The 13352-nt window shown below is 47.5% G+C and overlaps 1 pseudogene; it reads right to left on the bottom strand.

Moving 5' to 3' along the window:
- Positions 1–10917: 10917 nt before the first annotated feature.
- Positions 10918–11502, bottom strand: LOC136319406 (U2 small nuclear ribonucleoprotein A' pseudogene; annotated as a pseudogene).
- Between the last annotated feature and the right edge of the window lie 1850 nt (positions 11503–13352).

The following is a 13352-nucleotide window of genomic DNA, read 5'->3' as shown; positions in this document are numbered from 1 at the left end:
TTTTTAGAACTGTTTTGGATTTACAGAAAAGTGACGAAGAAAGCACGGAGTTCTGATGCACTCACACCCCTTTCCCCATGTGTACATTTCTCTTTCTCACCTTTCTCTCTCTAAGATCAATAAATAAATTTTAAAAATTAAAAAAAGAGAGAAAGCCTGACTGGTGGTGGCGCAGTGGATCAAGCATCGACCTGGAACGCTGAGGTCGCTGGTTCAAAACCCTGGGCTTGCCTGGTCAAGGCACATATGAGAGTTGATGCTTCCTGCTCCTCCCCCTCTTCTCTCTCTCTCTCTCTCATCTCTAAAATGAATAAATAAATAATAATTTAAAAAAAAAAAGAGAGAGAGACAGTAAGTTCTGGCCCTTTATCCCTACATTATTTTATTTGCCTCTTGTCCCAGAAATAAGCCCTGCCCCATCTCCCCATGAGGACTTCACTAAACGTCATTGGGAATCCCACCCACATTTTGATTTCCCCTGTACTTTTAAGAAATCTTTTTTTTTTTTTACAGAGGCAGAGATAGACAGGGACAGACAGACAGGAATGGAGAGAGATGAGAAGCATCAATCATCAGTTTCTTGTTGCGCGTTGCGACTTCTTAGTTGTTCATTGATTGCTTTCTCACATGTGCCTTGACCGCGGGCCTTCAGCAGACCAAGTAACCCCCTGCTGGAGCCAGGGACCTTGGGTCTAAGCTGGTGAGCTCTTTGCTCAAGCCAGGTGAGCCCGCTCTCAAGCTGGCGACCTCGGGGTCTCGAACCTGGGTCCTTCCGCATCCCAGTCCGACGCTCTATCCACTGCACCACCACCTGGTCAGGCAAGAAATCTTTTAAGCCTTACCAGGTGGTGCCGCAGTGCATAGAATATCGACCAGGGATGCTGAGGACCCAGGTTCAAAACCCCAAGGTCGCTGGCTTACATGGGCTCATCCGCCTTGAGCGCAGGCTCACCGGCTTGAGCATGGGGTTTCTGGCTTGAGTGTGGGATCATAGACATGACCCATGGTCGCTGGCTTGAGCCCAAAGGTCGTTGGCTTGAGCAAGGGGTCACTGGCTCAGCTGGAGCCCCTTGGTCAAGGCACATGTGAGAAAGCAATCAATGAACAACTAAGGTGCCACAACAAAGAATTGATGCTTCTCATCTCTCACCCGTCCTGTCTGTCTGTCTCTCTCTCTTAGTGACACCTTAGTTGTTCAATGATTGCTTTCTCATATGTGCCTTGACCGTGGGCCTTCAGCAGATCGAGTAACCCCTTGCTCGAGCCAGCGACCTTGGGTCCAAGCTGGTGAGCTTTGCTCAAATCAGATGAGCCCGTGCTCAAGCTGGCGACCTCAGAGTCTCAAACCTGGGTCCTCCACATTCCAGTCCAATGCTCTATCCACTGTGCCACCGCCTGGTCAGGCTGCACAGGCAGTTTTTTAAGCAAACTGTTGAGGATGAGAAGTATTTCCCGCTCTACTCTTCTTTAGTGCTTATGGCTGAAAAAGTAATAAAATAATAAAATCTTCACAAGATTGGATCAACAGAAGAAACACAAATTCAATACAGGTGCATGGAAGAATCACCATATGATACTCAGATTATAAGATGAATCTAAAAATCTGATCGAATCAGGCTGTTTTTGTTTCTAGACAAAGGAACAGTTCATTTGTGAGAAATCAACAGGACTAAGAAAGTTAGTGCTCACTGGAAAGGAATCTGAGCAGTGAGCTTGGTGGAAGTCAGCAAGGTGTTTATAGAAGCTCTGTGCTTCTGGACTTGTAGCTCTAATGATAAGGAGAGAGTTTTTACTAAATTTAAGAGGACAGAGATGTCAGGGTTTTCTTCTTGCACAGGCAGGTGTTTTTTTGTTTGTTTATTTTGTTGGTTTTTTGTGGGGTGTTTTTTTTTTGTATTTTTTGTATTTTTCTGAAGTTGGAAATGGGGAGAGACAGTCAGACAGACTCCCGCATGTGCCCGACCGGGATCCACTCGGCACGCCCACCAGGGGCGACACTCTGCCTACCAGGGGGCGATGCTCTGCCCCTCCGGGGCGTCGCTTTGCCGCAACCAGAGCCACTCTAGCGCCTGGGGCAGAGGCCAAGGAGCCATCCCCAGCACCCGGGCCATCTTTGCTCCAATGGAGCCTTGGCTGCGGGAGGGGAAGAGAGAGACAGAGAGGAAGGAGGGGGGGGTGAAGAAGCAAATAGGCGCTTCTCCTATGTGCCCTGGCCCGGAATCGAACCCGGGTCCCCCGCACGCCAGGCTGACGCTCTACCGCTGAGCCAACGGCCAGGGCCTTTTTTTTTTTTTTTTTTTTTTTTTTTACAGAGACAGAGAGTCAGAAAGAGTTATAGATAGAAACAGATAGACAGGAACGGAGAGAGATGAGAAGCATCAATCATCAGTTTTTCATTGTGACACCTTAGTTGTTCATTGATTGCTTTCTCATATGTGCCTTGACTGTGGACCTTCAGCACACCGAGTAACCCTTTGCTCGAGCCAGCGACCTTGGGTCCAAGCTGGTGAGCTTTGCTCAAACCAGATAAGCCCGTGCTCAAGCTGGCGACCTCAGAGTCTCAAACCTGGGTCCTCCACATCCCAATCCAATGCTCTATCCACTGTGCCATCGCCTGGTCAGGCTGCACAGGCAGTTTTTTAAGTAACTTGAATTCAAAATATTATGCCATTGTGGAACATCTTGGGGTGGCCTGCCCAGGGCCCCAACAATACTAGTCACCCCTTTAAATTGTATAATTCAATGGTATTTAGTACATTCACAATACTATGCAACCACCACCTTTATTTAATTCCAGAATGTTCCATCACCCAAAGGAAGTCCCATCCCCATCAGCAATCACTCCACAGCCCCCTGACAACCTCAGATCTACTTCCTGTCTCTGGATTTGCCTGTTCTGGAGATTTCTCATAAATGGAATCATACATTGTTTGGCTCTTTGTGTCAGGCTTCTCACTGAACATGTTTTTAAGATTTTTAAAAATTCATTCTTTAGAGGGAGGGGAGAGAGAGAGAGGGAGAGAGAGAAAGAAGGTGGGGAGGAGCAGGAAGCATCAACTCCCACATGTGCCCTTCACTGGGCAAGCCTAGGGTTTTGAACTGGTGATTTCAGCATTCCAGATCTATACTTTATCCATTGTGCCATTATAGGTCAGACCATCGTGTTTTCTTTCTTTCTTTCTTTCCCTTTCTTTCTTTCTTTCTTTCCCTTTCTTTCTTTCTTTCTTTTTCTTTTTCTTTTTTTTTGTGCCAGAGACAGAGAGAGGGACAGATAGGAACAGACAGACAGGAAGGGAGAGAGATGAAAAGCATCAATTCTTTGTTGCAGCACCTTAGTTGTTCATTGATTGCTTTCTCATATGTGCCTTGACTGGGGAGCTACAGCAGACTGAGTAATCCCTTGCTCGAGCCAGCAATTTGGGCTCAAGCTGGTGAGCTTTGCTCAAACCAGATGAATCCATGCTCAAGCTGGCGACCTCAAGGTCTCAAAGCTGGGTCCTCAGCATCCCAGTCCAACAGTCTATCTATCCACTGCCACTGCCTGGTCAGGCCAGGGCATCATGTTTTCAAGGTCCAAACATGCTGTGGTGATGGTGAGTGTCAGTACCTCATTCCTTTTCATGGCTGAGTAATATTCCACTGTGTGGCTGGATATATTGTATGTAGCCATTCATCCATTGATGGACACTTGGGCTGTTTCTCTACCTTTTGGATATCTTGGTCCTTCCTCTCTGACTGCTGGTTTCCTGCATTTAAGCTTCTACAGACTCACTGTCATCACCACTCTCGTCACCCAACCAGCACATGGCTCCTGAACCTTTGGTTTTTATTGTTCTTTATTTTCCTAAAATGATACTGGGTTAAAGGAGAGGGAGTCCAACTTTTCTTGCTGGCCTACCCCAGATGTCAGAGGTCCCCGTCCACTCAGCAGGGTCTTGGTATGGCTCCAATTGGACAAAGATCACTGGAGACCAGGCCTGTGTTTGCTGAGCAGGATCCACCCTAAGGGAGAAATCTTATCTTGCCTTTGCAGCTGTTCCTTCCTGGCCCAGCTGGGTTCCTCCCTACTCCACCCTTAGGTGAGCAGGAGGCCTGAGGTGACTTAAAGGGACAGAGCAAGCCACCAGCTCAAATAAGATGCTGCAGCTCCCTTCTGGACTGGTAGGCTGGTGTGGAGGGAAGGTGCTGAGGAAGGTCCCTGTGTCCTGGTGCCCTGTCCTGCTTGGAGACTCAGAGCACCTCCCAGCTGGTTTCTGAAGGTGTTGAAAAGGAACAACCATGCAAGTGTCCATGGCTGAGTGGATCTTATTCTGGTTTCTGATGTTTTCAACTGGACAAATATGGAGGGTAGTGCAACAATGCCACTGAGTGACTGTCCCTCAGTAGACAGAACAAGCACCACAAACCAGCTGGTTCAGAGCAACAGAAATGTACCCCCCACCTTCCTGGAGCTTCACATTAGAAATCACGGTGTCAGTAGGGCTACTCTCCCTCCCCAGGCTCCAGCATCTTCGGGTTTCTGCTGGCTCCCAGGTTCGTGGGCTTGTGGAGTCCTCACTCCAGCCTTTGCCTTCAGGTGGCTTATCCTTCGTGTCTATGTCTCATCTTTTGTCTCTTATAAGGACACCAGACATTGGATTTATGATCCACCTTAATCCAGGATGATCTCATCTCAAGACCCTTAGCTTGATTTTTTTTTTTTTTTTTTTTTTTTTTTTTTAGAGAGAGAGGGATAGACAGGGACAGACAGACAGGAATAGAGAGAGATGAGAAGCATCAATCATTAGTTTTTCATTGCGTGTTGCAAAACTTTAGTTGTTCATTGATTGCTTTCTCATATGTGCCTTGACTGTGGGCCTTCAGCAGACCGAGTAACCCCTTGCTCGAGCCAGCGACCTTGGGTTCAAGCTGGTGGGCTTTTGCTCAAACCAGATGAGCCCGCGCTCAAGCTGGCGACTTTGGGGTCTCGAACCTGGGTCCTCTGCATCCCAGTCCAATGCTCTATCCACTGCGCCACCACCTGGTCAAGCAAGACCCTTAACTTGATTTTACCTGCAAAGGCCATTTTTCCGAACAAGGCCCCATTCACAGGTTCTGGAGCCACCACCACTCAGCTTACTGCACCATCCTGTTCCTTACCCAAGTCCACTCCTGACCCTCCAGGCCTCTTTCTCCTCAGCAGCCAAGACCTCTCCCTATAACACATATTAGATGATGGCCTTCCCTTTCTCACATCCCTCCAGGTCTCCCTAGTGCCCAGAGAATAAAATCCACACTCCACCCCTCCCCACAGTCATGACCTAGAGAAGGGCTGGATTTCAAGGCTCCACCCTTTCAGAAAAATACACACAGTTAGGTTGAAACATTTTAGGATGAATGGGTATGAAAAGAATAAAAACCTCATGCCTTCTTCTCTCCCTGTGTCTGTGAGTTTGAAAGGTTTTATAAAAAAAAAAAAGTAGGAAGCAAACAAACCAAAGCCAATACTCTGTGATGGAACAGTGGCTGGTATCCTGTGTGAGGCTGGCTTGAGACAGGATGGCTAGGAGAAGCCTCTGTCAGGAGGTGGCCAGTGCAGCTAAGGAAGGAGCCAGGCAATAACCTGGGAAAGGCATGCATTGTGGCAGGCACAGCCCAAGCAAAGGCTTGGAGGCAGGAAACAGTGCCAGTGAGGGTGTAGCCAAAGGCGTAGGAGACATGGAGGGTGTGGAGGCCCAAGGTGTTAGTAGAGGCCAGGCCTGAGGACTTCCAAGAGAACTTTGGTTTTTCCTTTTCCTGCAAGAATAGCTGGAACAAAGAAAGAAGAATTTCTCTGCCCTCTTTCTTGGTCATCTCCAACAAGGGGAGGCCTGTTTACTGCCCACAATAAAGTTGGAGAGATAGGCTGGAGAAGAAGCTTGCTTGCCTTGCCCTCTATTGGAGGAAGAAGTCCAGATCTACCTCAGAGAGGGTCAGGCACTGGATATGGGTATGGGAAAGTGAGTAAGTAAGGATCACCCACACATAAATAGAAGTGACAGAGGTAGAATAAAATGTTCCCCAAAATTACTCCATCAAGTCAAGCCTTGCCAGAAATGTGGCATTTATCAATAGGTAGCTATAAAACAATGGTCCAGGAACTAACCTTTTTTTTTTTAACTTCTTTTAAGTTTGTTTTTCAGATCTAAAGCCAAGCTGCAAACCTCAGAGACAAACTCAATACCTGGTTGGGAAGTCCCATCCTGATGCATCCCATAATAAGTCTTGCACACTTCCAGGATACCTTGCTTTACTGATGCACACCAGACTTCAGTGGGACCTCAGGGTTCCTAAAAAGGAAAAAAGTCAGCCAACCTTCACCCTGATTGGTTAACCCCATCAACTTTTGTGTTCCGAAGCCCCACATTTGGGCACGCAGAACCTGGGACCCTTGTCTCAGTGTTATTTGCCTCTGCAGAGCCTGAATAAATCTGCCTTTGCTTTTATCTGTGTCCCTGGTCTAAATTCTTTTATATCGGGAGACAAGTATCTAAACTTGTTACTAACAGAGGAAGCTTTTGTGTGTAGACAGGCACACAGCAGGAGCCCAGGTAAAGCGGTATGTCCTTGACCTCACACAAGGTCAGAGAGTGGCCAGTGTGCAGTGAGGACTATTACAAAGGGGGATGGCACCAGGCCACTTTAAACTGGGTCAGAGATGCCAGATGAAATACAGGGTACCCAGTTAAATTTGAATTTCAGATAGAGAACAGGTAATATTTTTAGTGTAAGTATATCCCAGATACTGTGTGGGATATACTTATACTAAAATAATACTGATTTTTAAAAATCTGATATTCAAATTTAACTAGGTTCCCGGTATTTTTATTTGCTAAGTCTGGCCACCCTTGATAAAGTGGTCCTAGAAGGTCTGTCCTTGGAAGCAGAGGAGGACTCAGACCCTCCTGCCTGGGGTGGGAGCAGGATTGAGCAGAGCAAGGATCTATCTGGGGAGTGGAAGAGGGCAAGACAGGCTTTCCAGGGAGGTGTGGACAAAGAAAGGGCCACATACTAACCTGACAAGCTCAGGGAAGGCCTACATGGCGGCCTTACAAACTCAGAAAACTAAAATAACCACATAAGATGGATTGAAATTAAAACTTTCTAAGTAGCCCGACCAGGCGGTGGCGCAGTGGATAGAGCATCAGACTGGGATGCCAAGGACCCAGGTTCGAGACCCCAAGGTCACCAGCTTGAGCGCAGGCTCATCTGGTTTGAGCAAAGGCTCACCAGCTTGGACCCAAGGTCGCTGGCTCGAGCAAGGGGTTACTCGGTCTGCTGAAGGCCCACAGTCAAAGCACATATGAGAAAGCAATCAATGAACAATTAAGGTGCCACAATGTGCAATGAAGAACTAATGATTGATGCTTCTCATCTCTCCGTTCCTGTCTGTCTATCCCTCTCTCTGACTCTCTCTCTGTCTCTGTAAAAAAAAAAAAAAAAAAACTTTCTAAGTAAAGGCAGTTCATGGCAGGTAGTCATGTCCTAGGTCAGTATTTTTTCCTAACAAAGGTCAATCTTTACCTTAACTGAGTTTGTCTTTTATTTTTTTTCTTTTTTTTTTTTTTTCTTTTTTTTTTTTTCATTTTTCTGAAGCTGGAAACAGGGAGAGACAGACAGACTCCCGCATGCGCCCGACCGGGATCCACCCGGCACGCCCACCAGGGGCGGTGCTCTGCCCCCCAGGGGGGGGTGCTCTGCCCATCCTGGGCGTCGCCATATTGCGACCAGAGCCACTCTAGCGCCTGAGGCAGAGGCCACAGAGCCATGCCCAGCGCCCGGGCCATCTTTGCTCCAATGGAGCCTTGGCTGCGGGAGGGGAAGAGAGAGACAGAGAGGAAAGCGTGGCGGAGGGGTGGAGAAGCAAATGAGCGCTTCTCCTATGTGCCCTGGCCGGGAATCGAACCCGGGTCCTCCGCACGCTAGGCCGACGCTCTACCGCTGAGCCAACCGGCCAGGGCTTATTTTTTTTCTTTCCGCATCTGTAATAACGTACCTGATAACATACCTTTGGAATAATTTATTTATTTGAACTCCTCAAAGCACAACCACCACACCAGAGCAGAAACCACAAATCCCCTCATTGTTATTATCATATTAACTGTTAACTATCCTATACCCAAACCTTATGTAAAAGAAGTAGAGCCTGACCTATTGCAGCACAGTGTATAAAGTGTCGACCTGGAACGCTGAGGTCGCCGGTTTGGAGCCCAGGGCTTGCCTGGTCAAGGCACATATGGGAGTTGATGCTTCCTGTTCCTCCCTCTCTCTCTCTCTCTCTCTCTCTCTCTCCTCTCTAAAATGAATAAAGAGCCTGCCAGGCGATGGCGCAGTGTATAGAGCGTCAGACTGGGATGCAGAGGACCCAGGTTCAAGACCCCAAGCTCTCCAGCTTGAGCACAGGCTCATCTGGTTTGAGCAAGGCTCACCAGTTTGGACCCAAGGTCGCTGGCTCTAGCAAGGGGTTACTCGGTCTGCTAAATCCCGTGGTCAAGGCACATATGAGGAAGCAATCAATGAACAACAAAGGTGTCGCAACGAAAAACTGATGATTGATGCTTCTCATCTTTCTCTGACTCTCTCTCTATGTCTGTAAAAATAATAATAATAATGAAAAAAAAAGAAGTAGAAGGTCCTCGGTTATGACAGTTCCATTCCTATGACAGAAACATAATCCAAATTTTGGTGTAAATTGAAACACACCCTACCCTAAGTCACTTACTTATCCTAACAGAGTTGTAAAATCATAATCTAGAACATAAAAATACAAGTAAGCCATAGAAAAAGAATACTGCATAATCTTCAACTGTGCATAACCCAACTAATTCGCTGACATAGTCTGTAAGTACGACTCTAAAGGGATAAGCCAAAACACTCATGTCTCAATTTTTTTTTTCTTGTATTTTTCTGAAGTTGGAAACGGGGAGGCAGTCAGACAGACTCCCACGTGTGCCTGACTGGGATCCACCCAGCACGCCCACCAGGGGGCGATGCTCTGCCCCTCTGGGACACTGCTCTGTTGTGACCAGAGCCATTCTAGCACCTGAGGCAGAGGCCATGGGGCCATCCTCAGTGCCCGGGCCAACCTCGCTCCAGTGGAGCCTCGGCTGTAGGAGGGGAAGAGAGAGAGAAAGGAGAGGAGGAGGGGTGGAGAAGCAGATGGGCACTTCTCCTGTGTGCCCTGGCCAGAGATCGAACCCGGGACTCCTGCATGCCAGGCCGACGCTCCACCACTGAGCCAACCGGCCAGGGCCCTCATGTCTCAATTTTTTAAAGTTTTTATGGGAGACCATTGTAAACTTGAAATGCCGTATGTTGAGACTGTCATAACCCGAGGACCCCCTGTATGTGTCTAGCCTGACCTGTGGTAGCAGAGTAGATAAAACATGAACCTGTCCTGACCAGGTGGTGGCGCAGTGGATAGAGCGTCGGACTGGGATGCGGAAGACCCAGGTTCGAGACCCCGAGGTCCCCAGCTTGAGCGTGGGTTCATCTGGTTTGAGCAAAAGCCCACCAACTTAAACCCAAGGTCACTGGACCCAGCAAGGGGTTACTTGGTCTGCTGAAGGCCCGCGGTCAAGGCACATATGAGAAAGCAATCAATGAACAACTAAGGTGTTGCAACGCTCAACAACAACAACAACAAAAACTAATGATTGATGCTTCTCATCTCTCTCCGTTCCTGTCTGTCTGTCCCTCTCTATCCCTTTCTCTGACTCACTGTCTCTGTAAAACAAACAAACAAACAAACAAACAAAAAAAACATGAACCTGGAATGCTGAGGTCACTGGTTCAAAACCGTGGGCTTGCCTGGTCAAGGCACATGAGGGAAGCAACTACTAAGAGTTGATGCTTTCCACTCTACCCCCTCTTTTTTCTCTCTCTCTTTCTTTAAAAGTCAATAATAAAAAAAAAAAAGTAGTATGTGTCTATTTGTTTTACTTTTTATCCAATCCCAGAGATCTACCTGATTTGCTTTCTCCCGCCTTCCTAATCTATCACCAGTGGATTTCATGTAACCCCAAATATCTTCCCCTTTGATTCAGATATATAAAATAAGTGGTAAAACTGCCATTTTTGGGAGCATTTTCTCAATCTGTTGAGTTTTGCTTCCTGGCAATTGTCATCAGTTTGGCTCAAACAAACTCATAAAAAATTCTTACAGGTTTGGACATTTTTTTTTTATTATTATAAAAAAAGATTTCAAAATTTCTATTACAAAACGAGCAGCAGCAGTCTGGAGCATTTCCCCAATGCTCACGAACTCTTTGCTGACACATGCAAGGCTGTCGTTCCAGGTTCAGAAGGCAAGAGGGAGCCAAGTGGACGTGCTAGACGTCCTGTGGGCCCCTGGCCACACTGCTCAGGACCCGTTTGTGTCTGTGTCTTCTTCCATCTCCTCTTCACCAGCATCAGTGGGGCCTGGGCAGCTTTCCCGGCCCGGGATCTGCCCCGGCTGCAGCAGGCCCTTCAGCCACTCCACCTCTGCCAGAGTGGATGCGTTGGCGATGGCATTCTTTTTTTTTTTTTTTTTTTTTTTGTATTTTTCTGAAGCTGGAAACGGGGAGAGACAGTCAGACAGACTCCCGCATGCACCCGACCGGGATCCACCCGGCACGCCCACCAGGGGCGACGCTCTGCCCACCAGGGGGCGATGCTCTGCCCCTCCAGGCGTCGCTCTGCCGCGACCAGAGGCACTCTAGCGCCTGGGGCAGAGGCCAAGGAGCCATCCCCAGCGCCGGGCCATCTTTGCTCCAATGGAGCCTTGGCTGCAGCAGGGGAAGAGAGAGACAGAGAGGAAGGAAAGGGGGAGGGGGGTGTGGAGAAGCAAATGAGCACTTCTCCTATGTGCCCTGGCCCGGAATCGAACCCGGGTCCCCCACACGCCAGGCCAATGCTCTACCACTGAGCCAACCGGCCAGGGCCGGCGATGCCATTCTTGATTGCCTCCACGTCCCCTGGGGACGGGCCCCCTTTCTTCTTGTCACCAGGCAGACCAGCACCTGGATTGAAAGTTTTGCTTTTCCTGGCAATATCCTTTGCAAGCTGTGCACCCCGTTTGCCCTTGAACATTTTCTTTGCTTCCTGACGCTCCTTCAGTTTGACCTTCTGGAAATCCAGCACTCTCACTTGTGGGACTTTATAAATTACGTACAGCCTGTAATGCTTCTTGTTCATTACAGGGTTCCTTAGAATGCTTAAGTAAGTCAGAGACTTGAGAGATGCCAGAGGGTCCAGGTCGCCCAGTTCCACAGGACTGTTGTTGGTGAGAATGAGTTCCATCAGACACGGCAGCGCCTGGTCAAGGCCCTCTCCTATACGGCATACTCTGTTGTTGTTCACCAAAAACGTTTTCAGTCTTCTCAACAAAGGAAAACCATCTAGCTCTCTGATTTTATTGTCAGAAAAATCAATAGCATCAAACTGGTCTAAGCTCGTGCCCAGATTTTCAATGACGGGAATCTTATATCTGAATGAATGCATTGGATGTGGCTTCCTCTGTCTTCCAAAATCTGGACATTTCTTATGTTGACAGAGAGGACCAGAAAACTGGGTCTTCAGGAAGCTGAGCTTTATTTTGTAAACAAAAGCAAAGGCTATTTCCCATGAGATCTGTCCTCAGCCCAGCCTGGGGAGGACAAGGGGTACAGGATAGGAGAAATTCCACCCTCCCAGGCTGTAGGGACTTTGAAGCCAGCTGGCTGTCTTCCTCCCTCATTCTGCACGTAGCTCTCATAGCTCAACCCCTATCTGTGTGGCCTTGTGGCCTTGTAAAACCCAATAACCACAAAGGCTGGGGCATCTAGTTGATTCTGAGGCTCCCAGGACCTGAGAGTGGGTCTCCCAGGAGTGAAATCCTCACTCTACAGTCTCATTATCAGCAAGTTCTGACTTCTCTGTTAAGTCTTTTCAGCCTTTTCTTTTAATGCCCGCTGCAGATGGGACTCTGCCAGTTTTACCCACCCTCCTCCCTGGATTCCACCTCCCCCACCTGACAGGCTGTTCGCAGACTTACACTCACTCTTGCCCATGGCTTCTGCCTCCTCATTATTGTCTCACCTCCTATGTCATTGCCAGCAAGAAGCTGCCTGACCCTTTATGTCGTAAGGCTTATGATGTAGGGTGTCCCCTTACATTATCCTATTATTTTAAAGATTTTCTTTTTTGAGTTTACAGAGAGGATAGAGAGAGAAAGGTACAGGGAGAAACGGGAAGCATCAACTCATAGTAGTTGCTTCTTGTATATGCCTTGACCGAGCAAGCCCAGGATTTTGAACCCATGACCTCATCATTCCAGTGTCAAAGCTTTATTCACTGCACCACCACAGGTCAGGCACATCACCCTATTTTTAATTGAGATAATTCACATACCATACAATTCACTGATTTAAAATATATAGTTTAGTTGGTTTTAGTACATTCACAGAATTGTGCACCCATCAATCACCACAATCAATTTTAGAACATTTTCATCACCCTAAAAAGCCGTTAACCATCACTTCCTATCCTCCTTTCCAGCCCTTAACAACCACTAACCCACGTTCTGTCTCTGTGAATTGCCTGTTTGGATATTTCACATAAATAAAATCACACACTGTGTGGCCTTTTGTGTCTGGCTTCTCTGAGTGAGCACCATGTTTTCAAGGCTCATCCATGTGTGAGTGCTTCACTTCTTTTCATGGCTGAGTAATATTCCAGTGTATGGATGGATGGATGCATTGTGTTTCTCCATTCACCTGTTGATGGGCATTTGGGTTGTTCCACTTTTTGGCTATTGTGAATCCTGTTGCTGTGAACATTCATGTGTGAGTGTTGACTCTGAGGAAATGAAATACTTGGCAAGAAGGATTCCTTGGGGTTAAGTGAACCTAAACTCATAGCCAGTGTCTAGCAGTCATTGTTTACAGGGGCCTCTCGTTTAAGCTGCATAACAGGGAAAAGCCACTGACCTGCCAGCCTCCTGCACTGTACTCCTGCCTGCTGAGTCACCTTTATAAGAGTGCTTGTAGAATCAAATCTTATCAACAAGACTGACACTTTTCCTATTCAATTAGAGCTGTACAGCTATATGCTCATTTGCATTTTTACTGATCAATCAGAATGGTTCCGTTTTAACAATCAGGATGGTGCAATTCAGACCAATTGAACAGTGAAGATTTGGAGTTCTTATTGTGTACAGCAGGGGTCAGGAACCTATGGCTCGCAAGCCAGATGTGGCTCTTTCGATGGCTGCATCTGGCTCGCAGACAAATCTTTAATAAAAAAATAATGTTAAAAATATAAAACAAGCCTGACCTGTGGTGGTGCAGTGGATAAAGCGTCGACCTGGAAAT

Source organism: Saccopteryx bilineata, chromosome 1 (genome assembly GCF_036850765.1).
Source record: "Saccopteryx bilineata isolate mSacBil1 chromosome 1, mSacBil1_pri_phased_curated, whole genome shotgun sequence".
Classification (NCBI taxonomy): Eukaryota; Metazoa; Chordata; class Mammalia; order Chiroptera; family Emballonuridae; genus Saccopteryx; species Saccopteryx bilineata.
Note: the sequence above shows the minus strand (reverse complement) of the source record. Positions and strands in the feature narration are given on the sequence as shown.